The 9,619-nt window shown below is 46.9% G+C and overlaps 1 non-coding gene across 1 annotated transcript; it reads left to right on the top strand.

The window, feature by feature from the left end:
* On the top strand, positions 1–85 carry TRNAS-CGA (transfer RNA serine (anticodon CGA)). The gene has a single exon. It is a non-coding gene; the product is annotated as a tRNA-Ser (tRNA).
* Positions 86–9,619: the final 9,534 nt, after the last annotated feature.

Below are 9,619 nucleotides of genomic sequence, written 5' to 3' on the forward strand. Positions count from 1 at the left end.
GTAGTTGTGGCTGAGTGGTTAAGGTGGTGGATTCGAAATCCCTTGGGGGGGTCTCCCTGTGCAGGTTTGAATCCTGCCAACTACGGAGGAAGTTGTGGCTCTTTAGTTTCAGTGCCTGAGCATCCTTGGCCCCAGTGGGAGCCAGGCTACGTCTACACGACAGAGTTATGCTGCTTTAGTTAAAGCGTTTTAATTAAGCCGCTGTTGCATGTCCACACTAGGCTGCTTGTGTCACCGGAGCGCATCCAGGCTAGCAGCTCTTGGATCGCCACAGAGAGCAGTGCATTGTGGGACGCTATCCCACTGTGCAACTGGCCGCAGGGTGCTTTGGGAAGGGTTTGCAATGCCTCGTGGGCAGCCACACGAGGCAGGTTTCTCTATCCCATTGTTCCATGGGCATCCGACTCGATTGCCAGCGGCTTTTCAGCTGCCGTGGGCGTGCTGGGCAGAGAGTGTGTGTGTGTTGGGGAGAGACAGTGTGTGTGTTCGGGGAGCATGTGTGTTGTGGAAGAGTGAGTGTGTTGGCACGCTGTCCCTAAGTTCAGACAGCTGCTGGAAACAACCAGTCCTGAGTCAGGGGGAGGGGCGACACCCCAGACTGAGTCAGGGGGAGTGGGACACCCCAGTCCTGAGTCAGGGGGAGCGGGACAGCCCCGACATCAGCCCCCACTTCCCGCACTGGCTCAGCACAGCCCAGCAGTCTCTGTCACATACACACACACTGCTGCCTGCCTGGCTGTGTGTCAGGGTTCAGGACGAGGGGGGTTTAGAGGGCCATGGGCCCAGCACTTTTTAGCAGCCCTAAGAACGGACGACGGAGGGGGGAACCAGGTGGAGCCTTGGGGGAAGAGGCGTTCTGTGGGTGTGGCCTCCGAGGGAGGGGTGGCATCAGGGAGAAGGGGCGGACTGAGTGAGGGCTGGGGGGAAAGGGGTGTCAGGGGGCGTCACAGTTCGGACGCCGGTGGCCCCCCCACTGTAAGGAAGATTCCACCACCCCTGCTCTGGGTCCTAGGTGTGGTGAATTTGTCAGGTCTGAGACAGGAGTTGCTTGTGAATGACAGTGACCCCTTTGCCAATTGGCACCAATAAGCTTTTGTCACACATTGCGACGGGGCAAGGCAAGACGGCTATAGTAAAGTAGTGAGGAACAGGTATGTTAGCCCCAGGCTAAACAAATGCTTGGTACTATGGTAACCAAATGGCAGTTGTTTCAGGTTAATCAAGACACCTTGGGCCAATTAAGATCCTTCTAGAAAGCAGTGGAGATAGCTAGGTTGATTGGAATACCTGAAGCCCATCAAGGCCTCGCTGGAACTCGTGAAAAGCCTCCCAGTTCCTCAGTGAGGCGCATGTGTCAGGATCTGTAGGAGGAAGCCGTGCTGTTGGAGGAACCAAGCAGTGCAAATCCACATCAGGTGCAAGGAAGGAGGCCCTGAGGTAACAGCGAAGGAGATACTGAGTGGGGGCTGCTGTGGGGAAGCGGCCCAGGGAATTGTACACGTCCTATTTCCCAAAAGTCAGCTACCATAGCTGCTACTATTAGGGTCCCTGGGCTGGAGCCCAGAGTAGAGGGCAGGCCCGGGCTCCCCCCTCCCTGATTAATCATGGATACTGAGAAACAGAGATTGTGCGAGGGAGGGTTGCTTCTCCTCACCTCCCTTGCTGGCTTATGATGGCTCAGTAAGCTGTGGCCCTTGCCTCTAGAGAGAGAGAAGGGCTATGTGGAGGGTCACAGTGAGCCTCTGAGGCTAGCAAAATCCACCAGGAAACGTGGGACCCATAGAGACAAGGACAGAGCTTTGTCACAACATGAACTGAGCTATACCCTCACACCCTGATATAATAGAAAGGCCAGCACAAAAAACAGAGAAAGGAACAATAAGATACTAAAATAACAGTTGGAACTCTCCATTTCTCTCAGTCTTTGGGTGGATGGGTACTAAGGGCTGTAGCTACAGTTGAGGAACCAGGCGATCGGACAGCTGGCCCAGCCCTCCATACTAGTACCTCTCTCACATATAGGGAAATGGGTCAAAATTGGAATTCATGTCATGACTCACTTCCCATAGGGGATCAGTCTGTCTCAGGCTCTGTCTATACTTCAAACACTGGAAGTATTCTTCTGACAACCTAACACTGTCTACGCTGGGGCTGAGGTCACATTAACTACTTCTCTCAGTGGAGTGGACTTTTCACACCCCTGAGAGAGGTGGCTACGTCAACATCGCTTTTCAGCAGAGACCAGACTTTAGATGGCTTCTTGACCTAAAAGGTAATGGACTTCAGCCTTTTCCTTGGTGGTTGAGGACTGCAACTTTCCTACCTGCTGAACACATCCTATGACAGATGACTTTCCTTTGCAAATTAGAGAAGTGGGGAAGTCAGTGACCCTTACAGTCTAAGTGTAAGAACTTGTAAAAACTTCTACAAATTGTCTCTTCGAATAGCTTTGCTTTCACTAGAAATAGACTTTGAAACTAAGCAAAATAAGTTCTATTTGAAACACAAAAATTTAAAATCTATACTGGGCCAATATTCACTTATACACTCTCACACACATTCTTCCACCCCAACCATTGGAGTGAGGTTTTCTACCAGAACTCCTTACACTACAGGGGGTAAATTAAAGCAAATTAACTTTTCAAGATCAGCTGTCACTTCCTCTATGACTAACAAAACAAAAAACAAGACACTTTGTTTTACAAAGTGATTCAGATTATCACACAATTAGTCTCCTACTCTTTAACCAATAAATTCATTTTCACTGGAAACAATAACATATTCAAAGAACTCAAATTCTTGTCATATGAGTTCATTTTCTTTTAATCCCTGTTGCCAACAACTGAACCTTGGCTCTAGTTCTGGTTTGTCCCAACGTAGGTCCCAACCACTTCTGTGAGTTCATATATCGCTGGTTCTTCTGCCATGTGTGTTGGTGGAAGGGGTCTCCTATGTGGGAATGTTTGCATCACGAGGAAAAAAAAAAATCTCTCTTTTCACACTTTTTAATCTTTCAAAGTAGAAGGAGGTAGAGGAGAAGGGATGTAAATGCATAAAACACAAGAGAAAACTGTCCTACACTAAAGGCATTTATCGGTATAACTATATTGCTCAGGGGTGTGAAAAATCCAGAGTTGAGCAATGTAGTTACACAGCCCTAACGCCCTGTGTAGATAGCGCTACGTCAGCAGGACATATAGCTTGAGGGGGCTGGACTAATGAAGTCCGACGGGAGAGATCTCTCCCATTGGCTTAGAGCATCTGTAATAGCATGCTACACCAGTGCAGCTACATTGGGGCAGCTGTGCCAACATCAGCTTTATTGTGAAGCCGGAGCATCAGACACAAAACCAGAGAATCAGGACTCAACATGCGAGTATCTGGAAGTCTGAAATTGGAACCGGACACGTTCCTTGCCTCATTGGTTACCATCATTTCCACAGCCTGAAAGTCCTTGTTTCTGTGAAAATAGAATGAATTATATTGAAATTAGAATTCATTAAAGAAATGCTACTTGAAGGGTTTGTTGAAATATAGTTGTCAAGAAGAGAAACATTAAGGAGTGTGAGACAATGGGTCCTCAAACTAATTAACTTAGAGCTCCTACTGAGCTGGGAGATTGGTAAACATTAGTATGCAAGTAAGATATGTATGTATATTTGTCAGTTTCTGCTTCCTTTTGTCTCTTATGTTCAATTGGCTTATCTGTATAAATAAGTTAGCTTGAGCCTTTGCAGGGGGCTCCCATATCTGGGTGCATTGGCAAAGTGCTTTGCTAATAAACAGAATGGTCTGACAAATTATGTGAGTCCTGAATCTGACTTTGACATTACCCAATCAGGCACCCAGTTTGGAATCCACGAGGAGGGAACGTCCTATGAAGCACTCTCTCTCTTTGGATCCAAATGGTGAAGGATGATTGTTCTCAATCTAACGCTGGCATGCTTTGGATCTGTAATCAGTGAGTTGTACAAACAAACAATTTTCCTTGGGTCTTTGGTCACCATAGCTTATTTTACTGGGATGGAAACCAAGAACGGAGCGTGTACTCATTCAACCCCAGTTCTTTCCAAATCCTTGGCCTTGGTTAGGGTAAATGTACACTTCTCTGAAGTAGAATCCTTTACAAAAGCACTCAAAATCTCAGCAGTGTTAGTGAGGAATGGCTTCCTGAAACATGCCCAGCTTTTCTTTAATTTGGTGGCACAATTCCAGGCAAGGGACTGGATACAGCCCTGTTAGTTATCAGAGCTGGAGTTTCTATTCAAAACTAGCTATTTTTCTGCAGCTATGAGATTTCCAACACTGATTTCATTTCATACACTTTTTTTTAGCACCTACAAAGGATAAATTCAATAAAAAACCCACTTCTATTTCCTCAACATCTGCATCATGAAGGGGACCATTCCCCATGCCATAGAATTAGTTAGGTTATTTAAAATTTTTTTAGTAACCTAGCATCCCCCATAATGGGGGACAAAACAGCCCCCTTGCCAGAAGTGGCTTTACCAATTGATGGAACCTGGGATTTAAACTCCAAATGATCACACGGTGCTTGGGATCCATCTGAATTCCCCTTCCAGGTTTTTGACACTTTCATCTCCAGGCATAGCGACTCTGATATAGGATTAAAGAAGTCAAAGCATCGTCTCCAAGCACAGACAGCTGAGAACGCTTCATCACGTGACACTTGGAGAAGTGGAGGGATAGAATGTGATGAAGATCCCTCCTGTCTGAGCCATGCAGAGTTAACAGGTCTGGAGTGATGGGGAAGGAGGGAATCTCTGAGTCACCCCATCTCCTTCCAGTGTCACAGAGGCTGAAATGACACGTCTTTTCCTGCCCCTGCTCCTCTTCCTTTAAATATAATTGGGAAAGTTCCCAATATAACTGCTCTTCAGCACAACCCAGAGCAACGTGAGAACAACTGGCAATGATATAATCTGAATCATTGGTGATTCCGAACAATAATTTTGCAATAGGAGGAATGGTATAGATGTGATGCTCCCTGGTTCCTGATAGGAAGGGCACACTCAAATTATTCATGAGACAATGGAGTCGATAGGAAGGACAAATGGGTCCACCTCAAAACAGGGTGAACTGCAAAAGGCAAAAATGGGCCACTCATTTGGACACGCTGAGGGATAACGGTGCTGCAAACAGTTCAAACAACTTTAAAAGTTACTATGTGGGAATCAGGAAAAGTATTAAAGAAAAAAAAGTACAGATAGCCCTAGAGGTTTTTATGGTCTTGATCTCCTGTGCAGATTCTTGGATGGCTAACATGGGCTGAGTGCCAAGAGAAGGTTTTCCCACACTCACAGCATTCATAGGGCCTCTCCCCTGTGTGGTTCTCTGATGAGTAACAAGGTTTGAGCTGCGATTGAAGGTTCTCACACTCACGGCATTCATAGGGCCTCTCTCCTGCGCGGATTCTCTGATGCTTTATAAGGGCTGTCTGGTCATATACGTTTTTCCCCACACTCAGTGCATGCATTTTTTGTCTTTCCCCTGAGGATTTCCTGCTGTGTTGTGCTTTCCTTGAGGTCCTTCTGATTTCCCCAACAGGAAATTAATTTACCCACTTTATCCCTTGGCCGATTTCCCTGCTCTCTCTCTGGTCTGTGCTGAATCTCACAGGATTTTGCCTGCTCATGACTCCTGGACACGTTCCTTTCCGATCTCTGTGATAATGCTCTGTGTTTATCCACTTGCCCAGCATCTTCCTGCTGAGAATTCTGCTCCTCTTTCTCACATGCCATCGCATCACCTGCTGCGGTAGAGACAAAAACCTCAAACAGGGATGGAAAGGGGAAGGCCAACGAAAAAAAGTGCTGGAGAGAGGTCAAATAAAAACAGGAACTGAACTCCTCCAAACACTTCCCCTAAATGGGAGAGAGGAGGGGATCAATTCAGCCTTCACATCCCATCCAAATTCATGGGGGGAAGGGAGGAAGCTACTGCCTGATGTCTGCTAGGATCTACAGGAAGCCATGAGCTATAGTTACCCTGAGGTTATGACCCCTGCTAGAGACAATTATGAACTGAGTGACCTCCCAAGGGCTTTGTAGGGCATCCCATATGTTTCCTTCAGGCACTTACAGATTCTGAGTTGGTTTCATGTTTCCTCACCTTTGCAGGGAGCTCTCAGGGTCTGTCTTTCCTCTGAACCCTGGAGCTCTGAGACCCATGGCTCTTCCCCTTGTTCCAGCTGGGAAAACACATCAGGTTTGGAAATGGGAAACCCTGCTCAGATGAAAGAAAACAAAGGAGTTCAGGTGATTGCATAAGACTCTGTCATAAAAAAAACAAAACATTCAGTGCTTAGTGTGACCTGGTGTGCCTTGGGGAGTCCTGACTGAAAACGCTAAGGTCAGGGCAGGCTAAAAAAGGGAGAGAAGATGCTCCCAGAACTGATGGCCAACACTGAAGTTAAAATCACCGACCACTCACAGACTATGCTTCTGATCCCCCACACTGGTTATTGAGAAGCTGAAAAAGATCACACAGCCCCCTTTATTGCATTCCAGTTCTCTGACTCCCAATCAGCACCTATGTTCGGTACAGTGAGAGCTTATTTAAAAATTCTGGTCTCAGAAACACAATGTTCTGACCCCAAAGGGTCAGCCATATTACCAGGTCAGCACAGGTTTGAATCATAGAATCTCAGGGTTGGAAGGGACCTCAGGAGGTCATCTAGTCCAACCCCCTGCTCAAAGCAGGACCAATCCCCAATTAAATCATCCCAGCCAGGGCTTTGTCAAGCCTGACCTTAAAAAAAAGGTTTGGATCTTACCCAAAATACCAGGCTGCCAGCCAATCCTTTAGCCTCTAAACTAAAGGAAAGAAGGAAAGGTCAGATACATTCAGAAATCTATAGATCGGGTTCTTCACAGTTTTGGTGAGTTCCTGGCTTGAAAGTCCGTCTGGAACACATCCACAGCTTGGATGGGTCATTCAGTCCTTTGTTCAAGGCTTCAGTTTGCAGAGAAGTTGCTCCAGAGGTAGGAAGAGGGATTGAAGAGAAAATGAAGATGATGCAGCTGCCCTTTCTATTCCCTTTGCCTTGTGGCTTGTACTTCCTGTGTCCCAAACACAAGCTTCACAGCACATGGCATGGAAAAGCCCTGGAGGTCTCAGTACACAGGCATACCCCTGCATGTCTTGCTGACTCAATAGCTGTATCCCCTTGGTTCTTTTCATGGGCTCATTGTACAGCTGATGACCCTTGACAGGCCAGTGAAGAGGCTCAGCAGTGCTGATGCCAGTCTGTCCGGGGGTGTCACCCAGAAACACTGCACAAGTCTGGAAATACAGATATACCCTACAGGTCTATAACTCACAACACAAAGGTGGTACAAAACATAGAAACAAAATGATCATACTTGGAAAATCATAGCATTTTCACTGACACCTTACATGGCATATCTAGCATGATTCATTGCAATTTCATCATATTGGTATTTTATTATTAATTATTATTATTAAAGTGTCTCACAATTCCCTACAGTGTCACACCGAGTAAACCAGTGAATTCCCAGGACCAGCTCCCTGGGTCCCTGAAGATGCTGAGCACTCTGCTTATGAGGGATTGAAATACCCACATATCCGCCGGGAACACACACAGACAGGCACAGTCTGTACCCTGTGACAAAGTTCCTGCCCTACCTTGGTGGGTCTTGCGCTTATGGGCGGATTTGCTCGCCTTGGAGCTTCACGGCAGCCCTCAGCTTGGCCGTTTTTCTGAACCCACAGTCCAGGTTGACGACTCCTGTGTCTGACCAGGAGTTGGGAGGATTTGGGGGGAACCCGGGCCCGCCCTCTACTCCGGGCTCCAGCCCAGGGCCCTGTGGAATGCACCTGTCTAGAGTGCCTCCTGGAACAGCTGTGCGACAGTGACAACTCCCTGGGCTACTTCCCCCCGGCCTCCTCCCAACCCCTTCTTTATCCTCACCATAGGACCTTCCTCCCGGTGTCTGACAATGCTTGTACTCCTCAGTCCTCCAACAGTCCATGGTCTCACTCTCAGCTCCTCGCGCCCCTTGCTCCCAGCTCCTCACACACACCTCACTAACTGAGGTGAGCTCCTTTTTGAAACCCAGGTGCCCTGATTAGCCTGCCTCAATTGATTCAAGTAGCTTCTTGATTGGTTGCAGGTGTTCTAATCAGCCTGTCTTACTGGTCTCCAGAAGGTTCCTGATTGGTCTGTTACTTTACCCAAGGAAAAGGGACCTACTTAGCCATCTGGCCTGACCCTGTCACAACCCCTACGTTCACTCTTCTAGAAAACTATGATCAATTATTTACATAGTATGGCTCGTTTGAGGTATCATTTGAAAATGCATAATCTATAGAATATTATCCTCCTTTTAAAATATGTGTAGCAACACTATGTAAAATTATGAGATTTTACTGTATCATATTGGTGAAAAAGTTACAATTCTGGGGAACACCCTCAGACCAGTTCCTCAGAGACAGCAAGGCAAGCAGCTGGTCAAATTGCCATTCTCCAGGAGGGGGAAGGTGTGAAGAAGACATTTACATTCCTTCACAGGCACCACTTGAAGCTCATATCTACAACAGACAGCCGGTCACCATGACTCACCTGAGAACTGAAGTTGTTTGTCCTACAAAGGACTGAATTATAAAAAGAGGGGAGGAAAATGCTTGAGACTCTCTCTCTCCCCCTTTTCCTCTGCTCATGACAGCTCCTGAAGAAACTGAACTGGGCAGCAGGGGCGAATTAGGGGGACTTCTGGCTGAAAGGACAGCCAGCCTGCCTCAGGATATGGTGAGAGAAACATTTGCTTTGTATCCGTTTTAGCTTGTTAACTTAGATGTTAGTTTGGGTTTTATCTTGCATTTCTTTTGTAAACAATTCTGGCTTTTATACCTCATTACCTGTAGTCAATGAATATGTTTTTTTTGCCGGTAGTTAGCCATCTCATTTTATTGTTTCATCTAACCAGTGTGTTGGGATTAAAGTGTGTTGGAAAATCCATTTGGGATAACAAGGCTGGCACGTGTCATTTTCCACTGATGAAATGACAGACTTCATATGACCTTGCGTCGTTCAGTAGTGTGCTGGACAGTGAAAGATGCACAAAAGTCCGGGACCAGAGAATTTTCTGGGGTTCTCCTGTGGTGCACTGTAATTCGTGAGTCGCTGACTAACAGCGCTCAATACTGTGTAGCTGGCAGCGAGTTACATGCTGGAGACTGGGTGTTAACTGCCCAGGAGTGGCTGTTCTCACAGTAAAGCAGTGTAAAACCACCCCAGCTTGGGCAACTGAGGGGAAACAGCTGTTCAAGCAGTCAAGATTGCACTGTGGTTAATGTCACAGACACTCAATTTCAAAGCATCTCCTAAAACACAGAGAAAGTAAATCCATGTCCCAGAAGTTGAAGACTCCAGACAGAGGACAAGTCTCCCTGGAACTGCTTCTTGCAGAGAGAGAGAGAAGTCCAGACACAATGACAGAGTCCTGGGGAAGCTGGGAACACTAAGAATGGGCTGGTGGGGTTCAGTGGAGAAAGGGAACAGGAAGGGCAGGGATATCACTGAATGCAGGATCTCAGCAGTCCTAGATGTCAGGATAGCACCTAGTGCAGCCCATTG

This window comes from Caretta caretta, chromosome 28, assembly GCF_965140235.1.
Source record: "Caretta caretta isolate rCarCar2 chromosome 28, rCarCar1.hap1, whole genome shotgun sequence".
NCBI classification, from domain to species: Eukaryota; Metazoa; Chordata; order Testudines; family Cheloniidae; genus Caretta; species Caretta caretta.